The sequence below is a fragment of the Microcaecilia unicolor genome, chromosome 2 (assembly GCF_901765095.1).
Source record: "Microcaecilia unicolor chromosome 2, aMicUni1.1, whole genome shotgun sequence".
In the NCBI taxonomy this organism is placed as follows: domain Eukaryota; kingdom Metazoa; phylum Chordata; class Amphibia; order Gymnophiona; family Siphonopidae; genus Microcaecilia; species Microcaecilia unicolor.
Genome location: NC_044032.1, coordinates 508,142,819 through 508,155,456, shown reverse-complemented (window position 1 = coordinate 508,155,456; position 12,638 = coordinate 508,142,819). Strand labels below are relative to the sequence as shown.

The 12,638-nt window shown below is 42.3% G+C and overlaps 1 protein-coding gene across 1 annotated transcript in view; it reads left to right on the top strand.

Moving 5' to 3' along the window:
• The window catches only part of BOD1L1 (biorientation of chromosomes in cell division 1 like 1), a 441,813-nt gene that overhangs the window by 195,048 nt on the left and 234,127 nt on the right, over positions 1-12,638 (top strand). The window lies entirely within an intron of this gene.

Sequence of the window (12,638 nt, the reverse complement as noted above, 5' to 3'; positions counted from 1 at the left end):
ACAACTATTTATCAGAACTCTGCATCCCCTACCAAAAATATATGTGTATGTCACAGCTGCTTGTGCCCATAATGATGCCTGCTACTTATATAGGGGGAAAACATTCAGTGGATCAATCCGATCCCTTATAAATAGCAAAAAAAAATGAAATCTAAAACATAAAATTAAATACACAGGTCTCCGAGGTCAAGCAGGCTTATGTATTCTCACAAGTGGGTGTTGCCGACCTGCGTCACCCAGTCCGTGACTTATGATTAGCATAATTAGAGCTTTGTGGAGCATGAGTCACTCTCCACAGCGCAAGTGGAGCGGAACAGGCCCTATAGACAGTCCACCCAACTTTTTATTTCTTTTAATAGGATGGGGGTTGCCATTGGGAAATGCACCATTTCTAACTGGCTGGCAGATTGCATTTCTTTCACTTATGCCCAGGCTGGGTTGACCCTAGAGGGTCATGTCACAGCTCACAATGTCAGAGTCATGGCTGTGTCGGTAGCTCACTTGAGGTCAACCTCCATTGAAGAAATTTGCGAGGCTGCAGTGTGATCTTCAGTCCACACATTCACATCACACTACTGCCTTGAGCAGAATACTTGATATAACAATCGGTTCGGACAGACAGTGTTGGAGAATCTGTCTGTTTGGGGTCTAGACTCCAACTCTGCCCTCCTAGGCCCATTTTGTTCTGTTCCAGGCTGCACTCTTACACAGTTTGTATATAGTTTCATGTTAATCTGCGTTATGTCCTTGCCATTACGAGGCCCAGTTGACCAATGTTTATTGTTTTTGGTGAGCCTAGATGCTAGGGATTCCCCAGTTGTGAGAATAGATAGGCCTGCATGTCCTCTGAGAAAGCAAGGATACTTACCTGTTTCAGGTGTTCTCCGAGGACAGCAGTCTTTATATTATCACAATCCCTCCCACCTCCCCTTGGAGTTGTCACTTTTTTTTTATTTTTACTTTTCTGCTATTGTATTAAACTGTGGAGACCGCGTTCTCATGGCGGGTGGGAAGGCATTCGTGCATGAGCGGTGGAGTGCGTCTTGCACTCCACAAAGCTCTACTTATGCTAATCATAAGTCCCAGACGGCAATGCGGGTCAACGTCACCCACTCATATGACCATAAAGGCTGCTGTCTTCGGAGAATACCTGCTTCAGGTAAGTAAGTATCTTCGCTTTACATTCTGGCATCATTCCAGACCAGTACTGACAAATGAGTTATGCACTTCTACCAGCAGGTGGAGATTGAGAACCACTGACTTCTAAGTAACCTATTATTGGACTGTGCAGTCCCTCTAGAATCGGTCTGTTCTCAGTCTCCAGCAGGTAGAGGTGGTAAGTCTATGTAGTCCCGATCTGGTTTTTAGGTTTTAGATTTAAGTTTTTTTTTTTGTTTTGTTTTTTAAAGGGGGATCTTCATGGTGCCTTTCCTGTTAGTGCTGACCCTTTTGTTGTATGGAGGCGGATGTGTTTCCTGTTCCTCGGGCGAGCCAAATTCAGGTACCTGGTCCCTTTCCCCCACCTCCCCGACTGCTTAATGGTGCCTTGTCTATACCTTACTGTCTGGGGATAGATGGTCTGGTTGGGAGGAGTGGCCTAGTGGTTAGGGTGGTGGACTTTGGTCCTGGGGAAATGAGGAACTGAGTTCGATTCCCACTTCAGGCACAGGCAGCTCCTTGTGACTCTGGGCAAGTCATTTAACCCTCCATTGCCCCATGTAAGCCGCATTGAGCCTGCCATGAGTGGGAAAGCATGGGGTACAAATGTAACAAAATAAAAAATAAAACTTTGAGAGCCTGTGGGGTCTGCCCAGTACTTAAAACAAACAAATAACAAAAAAAAAACTCTTCTGTACTTGGGGTGGTGCATTGCAGAAGTGTGGACCTCGCAGGGGGTTTTTTTGTGCTTCTGGGAGAGTTTCCCGGGTTTGGCGGTCTCGTAGCTCTCTGGGTTGCTTGTTTATGCTGCCGGTTCTGCCCAAATTTCTTCCTGCGTGGCCATCACAGTGAGTGGGGAGCATCTTAAGCGCATCCCTCTCTGTTCCCACTGATGTTTTGACTCTGTGGGTCACTGGAAATGTTTTTTTCTGCTCAGGTTGGAAGCAATTCCAGAGGTGATCTGGATGTGGGACCTTCATCCCGTGAGGACTTAGGACTATGGAGGTGGATCCATCTTTAATGGGAACCGGTGCCATTTTCCCAGCAGCTGCAGATGCACCGGTTTTAGAGCAGCCCCTGTGGTTTGAGCCGGTTTCACTCCCAGATATTGGTCTGGATGTTGGTGCTCCTCAGAAGACCTCTACAGTGGATTTTTCCCATGATTCTATTTTGGCAATGTATCCGACCTTTTATTTAAGTCAGGGGCTCAATCCTCTGTAGATATAGGGGGTCAACATGGGGGTCTTAGGAAGCAGTGAAATTTACGAATGCAGGATCTCCTGAGTCTGAGGAGGAGTGGAATTGGAAGGGCCTGGAGATTCTGAGGTCTGGATGGAGAAGCTTCTGCCAGGAGAGGACCCCTCAGTGGTCTGCATCTTTCCTAGGGATGAGGTACAGGAATTGGTAGCGCAGGTTATGGTGAAGTTGCGATGTGAGGAGGATTCTAAGGAGGTTATGTGTGTGGTGGATCTCCTCTTGAAGGGTATTAGGAAGGCTGCTAAATCTTTCCCCATGTATCAGTACATAGGGATGTAATATAGACGCAGTGGAAGTCTCCTGACACGCCGTTCAGGCTGGCTCGATCCATATTGCATCTGTATCCCATCCCTATACAGTTTAGGGATACCCTATGGTCTATGATTGGATGCAGTAGTTTCTGCTGTTACTAAAAAGAATATGGTTCCAGTTGATGGAGGCACAGTGTTCAAGGATCCTCAGGATCATGAAATGGAGACTCTGTTTCAACAGAATTTCGATGTGGCAGCCCTTTTAGTTCAGGATGACTGGAGTCTAGTGGATCAAGAGCTGGGTAAAATTGAAATGAGCTCTTCCTTCCTTTCGGATGCTGTGTATGACTTTCTTCGCTCTTTGGCAATTAGCGTGGCGGCCAGAAGGTCCTTATGGCTTCACGGCTAGTCTGCTGATGCAGTGTCCAAAGTTAAGTTCAGTAGTTTTCCTTTTTGGGATTACTTACTGTTTGGTGAAGAGCTGGATAAATTGGTGAAGAGTCTTGGTGAGACCAAAGTTCCAAGACATCCGGAGGATAAGCCTAAGGCTGGAGGTAGAGATTTTTCGGCTTGAGGCCGCTTCCGCGAGGCGCATCACTATAGACCTGGTAGCCTATAGCTCTGTGCTGCTTGGTCCTTTAGGGTAGACTACAGAGGTGGTTGCAACTCTGGCCTTCATGCAGCAGGACCCAGGTGTGTTGTGCAATGAAGTTTTTCGGCTCCATCTGCCGGTTCCAGGGGGAGCAAAGTTGCAGTTGTTTTATCGGGGGCTGACCCAGATTATGTCATACCAGTGGGTGTTGGAGATAGTTTGTGATGTTTACATGTTGGGGTTCGCGCGGCCATTCTTCTGATGTTAGATCTATGTTCAAGGATCCTAACAGTTAATGGTCTTGTCATCCCTATGTATGTTTTCTGACAAGGACATCTAATGGAGTATACAACATGATCTGATAGACAGTTCGTGAAATATCATAATTATATCACTTTGTTGGTCATGGTGTTATGAAAACTTTGTTTGATAATTTTACAAATTTGACAGGATCCGCATTTATAATGGCCAATGATACGTTTGTCATTCTTTCTCTTAAATGACGGCACATCAGCAGGACTCAAAATGAATCAGAAGCGTTAAAGCCATTACAAGCTGATGAAACGATTACCATCAAAACAGCAGATAAGGGAGGAGCCATCGTCCTTCAAAATACATCAGATTACATAAGGGAGGGCTCTGCGGAAGGAAGGAATTTTGGCCCATCCTTACTTGGATGATTTGCTAATTCGGGCAAAATCTTGCCAGGCGAGTCGGTCAGCCACTGGTTGGGTGATTCAGCTGTTGCAGTCATTAGCTGGGTAGTCAGTTTGGTCAAAAGTCTTCTGGTTCCTTCTCATCACCAGGATTACTTGGGAATGTGTTTTGACATGAGTTTGGGATAAGTGTTTCTCCCAGAGGTCCTGGTTCAAGAGCTTCAAGCTCAAATTCAAAGTCTCTTGCAGTCGCACTGTTCTCAGTCACAGGATTATCTCCAGGTCTTGAGTTCCGTGGCAGCAAGCTTGGAGGTGGTGCAATTGGCCAGAGCACACATGAGATAGTTATAGGATGCGCTTCTCTCGAGGTGGTCTCCTCAGTCCCATGCCTTGGGGACTCCATTCCCACTTCAGAGACTTGCACAATGCAGTATGTACTGGTGTCTGGGTCTGGCCAGTCTTTTGCAGGGCTTATCTCTGTATCCTTTGCAATGGTCAATAGTCATGGCAGATGCCAGCCTCTCAGGTTTGGGGCTACATTATCTGGGCCGGATGACTCAGGGCTAGTGGTCCCCCAAGGAAGCTCGTTGGTCGATCAGCTGCTTGAAGACCAGGGCAATTCACCTAGCATTGGTGGTGTTTCTTAATCATCTATGAGGGAAGGCAGTTTGGTTTCGGACAATGCCAAGGAGGCCACCAGGTGGTAAAGATAGTGGCTCTTCTGATGGAGTGGGCAGAAAGTCATCTTGTGCATCTGTCTGTGCTGCGTGTCATGAGCATGGACAACATTGCAGGCCTACTATCTCAGCAGAAAAGTGATCGATCCTGGGGAATTGTGTCTGGGGACCAACGTCTTCAGTCTTATTGTTAACAAATGGGGAGCTCCGATCTTGGATTTGATGGCCACCTTTCACAACATGAAATGGCTCCCTGTTTTTCAGTCAATGCTGGGATGTTCAAGTGAAGGGCTTGGACTCTAGTACAGCAATGGCCAACCTCGGCTCTCCTTTACTTGTTTCCCCTGGTAGGCAGAGTCCTGCAGATAATAGCTTGTCACCGTCAGGATGCATCTTTAGGGGTGCATGGTACTGTACACGGGGCTCGCAGGGTCCCACCCGTGAGTGTCATTGCTTTGGTACTTGCCATTTGTCTGTGCCGGTCTGGAGGGACGTTGTAGAAGGAGAAATTAGGTATTATCTGCTAATTTTCTTTCTTTTTAGTTCCTCCAGACCAGCACAGTACCCACCCTTGGATGAATTATTCTGTGTGTTGTCTTTGACGGATGTATTCTAAATTGTTGGGAGTTCTCTCTCTAGTTGTGGCTGTGAGGGGCAGTTGTTTTTAGGCTGTGGTACTATCATTTTTTTGTTAAAAAAAAAAAAAAAGGACCGAGTTCCCAGGTTCCTTTTCCAAGTGATGGGGAGTTCATCTGTTTGGGCATGGGCAGTAGCACATGGTCACTTGGAGGATTAGGTTCTCACCTTTGGGATTGATGTGAGGATGTTTGCTTGGCTATTCAAAGACTGACTCGAGAGAGACTGCACAATCCATTTATAGGTTAGGTAGAAGTATGTGGTTCTCTGTCTCCACCTGCTGGTAGAGGTACACAACACATTTGTCTGTGCTGGTCTGGAGGGACAAAAAGAAAAAAAATTAGCAGGTAATACCTACATTTTTCCATACTCTCCAAAGCAAATCACTAAAAATATTCATGCCTACAATTACTCAGGCTAACAAACTGGAGATAATAAACAAAAACTTCTGAATGACTTATCTGTTAATATCAGGACAAGTCTGGCCCATTGTTCAATGCACTAATAAGTGCTGAAAATCAGCATGTCTTTTCAGGGAGCACTATTAAAACAAATATAAAAAAGGTTTAAAAATACAGTCTCCGCATGAGTGAAAGAAACCTTCACAGGCACCTGCTCGTATAATAGATCAGACAGTCATCTTCCCTTGCCTTTAAAAGCTGAAAGAACTTGCTCCACTGAGTTTGCAAACCATTCTATATAGAAGAATCACTGGCATTGCAACCATCTTTCCTGTGGCTGCGGTTGGCTGACTGACAGCTGTATTGGAGTCATACAGTAAACTAAAAGTTCACATGTAAAAACACTACAAAACCTCTCCTTATGGGGTAAGAATTTTAGGATACTTTATTATATTGTGGTGTGGGGTGTTATAATGGGTTATGGTTTTAGTTGTAAAGGTTTTCTTTTTCTTTTTTTTTATTTTATTTTATTTGGTTGTCTTCTTTTTTTCTATTTTTTATTTATTTTTTACTTTTTGCTTACAGGCATTGAGCCTGGATTGAACTATTGGCTTGTCCTTATTTTCAGCATCTTGTTCATCTCAAGTAAGACCACTAAGGCAATGGACGAAACATGTTGGACTATGTTGAATGAAGAATATGATACTTGTTTTATTTTAAGTGGGTTTTTTTTAATATATTTTGAATATTTTTGACTTTAGTTCTATGAAGAATAAAAGTGAGTATTATCTGGTTAGGACACATTGTTTATAAATATTTTTATATATATTTATATTGAAAGTATTTATATGTACTTTAAACTTTTAATATTATTGTAAAACTGTACTAGCTGTAAAACTGTGTGGTTTACCTCCTGGAGTTCATAAAATGCAATTTGGTGTGTTGACTGTGCATATTACAGATTAGTTGTAAAGAGGGATCAGTATATTACTGCTTTGGTTATATTTACCAGATCTTTACTATATATGAAACTTGACTTTACCAGAGGGTTAGATTGAATAATTACTAGAAGGCCTGGATGCCTGACATTAGAGGTCAAGGACATTAATTTTCCTACTGCGTCCTTCCTTGTTAAGAAAACATTTAATTGTATTTGCTTGTATCTGTCTCTGTGATAAGCATAAATGGATAAATGAACATGTTATTACAGAAGTCAGTTCTCTTGTAATCACTGATAATAATTTTATGAAAGAAAAGGATGCTACAGTCCCCACTTTCCTCTGTATGGAATTGTTTCATTTTTAAATGCGCATACCTACCAAGTTAGGGCCAGCATCACTCAAGCTGCAATGGGGAAAAGGAAGCAAATTCAAAAAGGGTCTGGGTTAGCAAATTGGAAAAAAATATTGTTTTCTATGTTTATTAAGGCAAGATCCATTCAAGTTATTATCAAGTCTAAACTTAATGATTAAGAAACATTTGAAACATAAACAGTATAATAGTTCATTTAGCATTACAGCTTAATGAAAGTTATGTGGCTATATCAATTGCTCTATTCATTAGCTATCACAACATTGGGCCACTGCCAGCATTGACAATGTTTCAATGTCTTCATCAGGGGTGAGGTCGTCTGTAAAAAATCACAACTGACTCGGCTTAATATAAAAAATAACACCTATGTACCAAGAAATTAGAATATATTCAAAGATTTGCACATACAGCAGCATTTTGCATGCTTCAATATACAGCCAGTATAGTTTTGGCGTCTTTCTTGAGCTTTTAAATAGTAAATTTAGAATGAATCTGAGAAAAATTTTCTTCACTCAACGTGTAATTAAACTCTGGAATTAGTTGCTAGAGAATGTGGTAAAGGCGGTTAGCTTACCGGAGTTTGAAAAAGGTTTGGACGGCTTCCTAAAGGAAAAGTCCATAGACCATTATTAAATGGACTTGGGGGAAAATCCACTATTTCTGGGAAAAGCAGTATAAAATATTTTGCACTATTTTTGGGATCTTGCCAAGTATTTGTGACCTGGATTGGCCACTGTTGAAAACAGGATGCTGGGTTTGATGGACCTTTGGTCTTTCCCAGTATGGCAATACTTATGTAACTTGTATCTCATGTGACTGGCAGCCTTCAATCTGATTGGACAAACTTCACCCATTCGTACAGCTTCTAATTTTAAATGAAAATTACACCAAAGGCCACCACTCAAGTTCAGCATTTAAACCAAAAGCGTGAAATGTATTTAATTGATGGATCCTGTTCTGTTCTTTATAGTTGAATAATTGTTCAGTGTTCCTGCCTTCCCATCTAAGCTGAACTGTATCACCATTTAATATCATCTCTAAAGAGTGCTGATATTCCAACCAGTGTTTCACCAAGGGGGCAGATACAACTTTATTGATTATACGAGATTTTTGTTTTGTCACACGAATCTTCACTGACATTCCAGAACATCCCATATATACTAACGAGCAAGGACACAATGATCACATAAACAATATTTTTAGATATAGAAGAAGTATAAGCACGAGATGTCACATGCTGTTGAGTGTTCGGACAAATCCAGTCTGAGCTTTCCATAGTTAGTGGACACCACTGACATCCTATGCATTTCAAATATCCCAAGTTCTAATTTCTCACAATCAAAGCACATATATATAAGCATAAGTACCGCCATACTGAGAAAAGACCAAGGGTCCATCAAGCCCAGCATCTTGTCTCTGACACCGGCCAATCCAGGCTTCAAGAACCTGGCAAAACCCATTAAAAAAATAAATTAATTTTTAATAACGTTCAATGGACTTTCCCTCAGGAATCTGTCCAAACCCCCTTTAAACTCCGTAAGGCCAGCTGCTGTCACTACATTTTCCGGCAACGCGTTCCAGAGTCCAACTACATGCTGAGTAAAGAAAAACGTTCTCCTATTTGTTTTAAATCTACCATATTCTAGCTTCATCTTGTGTCCCCTGGTTCTATTGTTGTTTGAAAGTGTAAACAAACGCTTCACATCTGTCCGCTCTACTCTGCTCATTATCTTGTAGACTTCTATCATATCACCCCTCAGCCGCCTTTTCTCCAAGCTGAAGAGCCCTAACCTTCTCAGCCTTTCCTTATAGGGAAGTCGTTCCATCCCTTTTATAATTTTCGTCGTCCTTCTTTGCATGTTTGACAAGGTACCTCATGAAAGGCTACAGAGGAATTTGGAGGGTCATGGGATAGGAGGAAATGTCCTATTGTGGATTAAAAACTGGTTGAAGGATAGGAAGCAGAGTGGGGTTAAATGGGCAGTATTCACAATGGAGAAGGGTAGTTAGTGGGGTTCCTCAGGGGTCTGTGCTAGGACTGCTGCTTTTTAATATATTTATAAATGATTTAGAGATGGGAGTAACTAGCGAGGTAATAAAATTGCTGATGACACAAAGTTATTCAAAGTCGTTAACTCGCGACAGGATTGTGAAAAATTACAGAAGGACCTTAAGAGAATGGGAGACTGGGCTGCTAAATGGCAGATGACGTTTAATGTGAGCAAGTGCAAGGTGATGCATGTGGGAAAAAAGAACCCGAATTATAGCTACGTCATGCAAGGTTCCACGTTAGGAGTTACGGACCGAGAAAGGGGTCTGGGTGTCATCGTCGATAATACACTGAAACCTTCTGCTCAGTGTGCTGCTGCAGCTAGGAAAGCGAATAGAATGTTGGGTATTATTAAGAAAGGTATGGAGAACAGGTGTGAGGATGTTATAATGCCGTTGTATCGCTCCATGGTGCGACCGCACCTTGAGTATTGCGTTCAATTCTGGTCGCCGCATCTCAAGAAAGATATAGTAGAATTGGAAAAGGTGCAGCGAAGGGCGACTAAAATGATAGCGGGGATGGGACGACTTACCTATGAAGAAAGACTAAGGAGGCTAGGGCTTTTCAGCTTGGAGAAGAGACGGCTGAGGGGAGACATGATAGAGGTATATAAAATAATGAGTGCAGTGGAACAGGTGGTTGTGAAGCGTCTGTTCACGCTTTCCAAAAATAGTAGGACTAGGGGGCATGTGATGAAACTACAGTGTAGTAAATTTAAAACAAATCGGAGAAAATGTTTCTTCACCCAACGCATAATTAAACTCTGGAATTCGTTGCCGGAGAATGTGGTGAAGGCGGATAGCTTAGCAGAGTTTAAAAAGGGGTTAGACGGTTTCCTAAAGGATAAGTCAATAAACCACTACTAAATGGACTTGGGAAAAATCCACAATTCCAGGAATAACGTATAGAATGTTTGTACGTTTGGGAAGCTTGCCAGGTGTCCTTGGTCTTTTTCCAGAGTGACATTACTTATGTACCTCCAATTCCTTTATATCTTTTTTGAGATGCGGCGACCAGAATTGGACACAGATTTATTAGACACGGATTTATTTCAACGAATGGCACTGATAGGATGTTCTTGAAAATGATCATATGTCTGTAAAATATGCCACTTGGCATGAATCATCGCTGCTACTTTAGAGCTCAGATCAGAAAATGGAAGTACTGCAACTAACATCCATTTCTTGCAACTGTTTATAATGTAACAATAAGTCTGTTTGTGCATATTTGGCCCTCAAAAATGCCTTACGTAAAACCTTCTCAAGATATCCCCTAGAGCGAAAATGCTCAAACATTTTCGTGGCTTGAAATTCAAACCCCTACAGTGAGGAACAAATACATCTCAGTCTCAAAAATTATCTGACAGGCAGACTGATTTTAAGTTGGTGGTGGTGGTGAAAACTACTGAAATGCAAAAAGGTGTTGAGAGATATAGATTTCTGGAAGAGTATAGTGTGGATCTTCTCTTCCACACAATATAACCATACGTTCAAAAATTCCAATGAATGCGCATGAAACTGCATCGTGAATTTCAGATTAAATTGTATCGCGTTCATCCATTGAAAAACTCATGCAGGCAAACAGCTTCCCCCGTCCATATAAAAAAGATGTCCTATAGAAACCGTCTCCATTGAGAAGCATAAATCACTTGATTCTCAAATTCCACCATATATGTTTAAATTATTTTTATTAAAAAAGTACCAGAAAAACAGATACAGTGCACAAATACAATATTTCTTCAAAGAACAAAATCAACATGAACATATATACCCATCCCCCAACCCAAATCCCCAAAAATGTACACTCTATTTCTGTTTGCTAAAAGCAGTCATATTCAGCAAAGAACTACGCGCTCTCAGCAGTAAAGTGAAACGGGAGGCCTTTTTGGCTGAAGGCCTCCCGTTTCTCTTGAAACCGTTCCATGGTAACAAAAAATGCTGATTCTGGTATTATTACCTGATCTAAACAAATGAGAAAATCTGTAGTATCCTACAAAAATGATTTTACTTTAGCTGCTGCTGGTTTAAAAAAAAAAACATAATCCACAAATTGTACCAACAGTTCCAAAACAATGTTCCTTAAAGCAACAATTGGACGACCTGGAGGATGATTATTATTAAAATTTTACTATTCCACCTAACAGGAAATACCCTCTAGGTGGCGTAAAGCCTAAAATCAAAGGGGGGAGATTAGGTAAGTAGACTAAACAACAGACAGTAGGGAACAGTGAGAGAGCTCCAATTTTCAATGGAAAAGAGGGGGAGGGTAAAAATAAGGTCCAATGTGCTTGCTTCCAGAATCACAATGATACTGCCTATTCCAAGGGTAATAAAAAAATTAGTAGAACAATCAAGTAGTGGGGGGAATGCATCTTGGAAGAGAAAGAAAGGTTTTGAGCTCTGATTTGAATTAGAGAGTTGCACGGTGACAGAAATATACCCATCCCTGCAAGAATTTAATAGCACACAAAAAAAATTCCAGTCAGCTCTGTCTCTCTCTCTGGGTTTGAGTCGCAGCACTGCAGGCAATGAAGGAACGGAAGTTGGAACACTCTGGTGCGCACATGTAAGAATTTTCTCTGATTCACTGGCACTGTGTACCAAGAGGTCGCCACATGCACAGGCCAGTAGGCCAGGTGACATCTGATGCTCATGCCTGTGTCAGAGCTGAGGTCTGCGCATCAGCCCAGGAGCAGAGAGGATTGATAGTAACATAGTAAATGACAGCAGAAAAAAACCGGAACAGTCCATCCAGACTGCCCAATAGTCACACTCATTATCAATTATGATTAAATCAACAATGAATGTGATATATACTTGATTATGGTCTTTCTTGGGCATTTCTGGGACATAGACCATAGAAGTCCGCCTGGCCTATTCTTATGTTCCAACTGCTGGAGTTGCCGTCGAAGCCCACTCCAGCCTGTTCATCTTCTCATTTGCGGGACACAGACCGTAAAAGTCTGTCCAGCACTGTCCTCATGTTCCAGCCACTAAAGTTGCTGTCTAAGCCCTTTCCAGCCCATCCTAAACCAGATTGCCATATATGAGATACAGATCGTGTAAGTGTGCCAGGTATCGGCCGTAGTTCAACACAGCTGGAGTTGTCATCTAAGCGTCACTCGACACATCCACACACATGCCGCCATTTAAGTTTAGATTTTTTTTATAACTTCCATTTTCTAATTAGAGGTCCTGTGTGTTCATCCCATGCCTTTTTGAATTTCATCACCATTTGTGTCTCTACCACCTCCTTAATGGAGACTTTCTGCATCTGTGCTGTTAAAGCAAGAAGGAGGAGACAGCTCATAAAACTTGGTACTCGATAGATAAGAGGCTGGCGCAAGTGCAGCATACACTTCCACGGGAACCCTGCAGGAACTGCTTCCGTCCCCACAGGATCCCCACAGAACTGCTGTTCCCGTGCAGGTCTCTAATTTGAATACGGCTATAGAAGAGCACTGACACAGATGAACAGGTAATGAGTTCCCAGAGGTCTAGATCCTGGACTGAGAATATAGTGTCTCTGGTATGTTCGTGAAGATGATGATGTTGAGCTGATCTGAGGACCTGAGAAGGAAAATGAGGAACTAAATAATGTGCTAGGTTTGGGGGGGGGGGGGGTCTTCAGAATTTCGAGTCTTGACTAA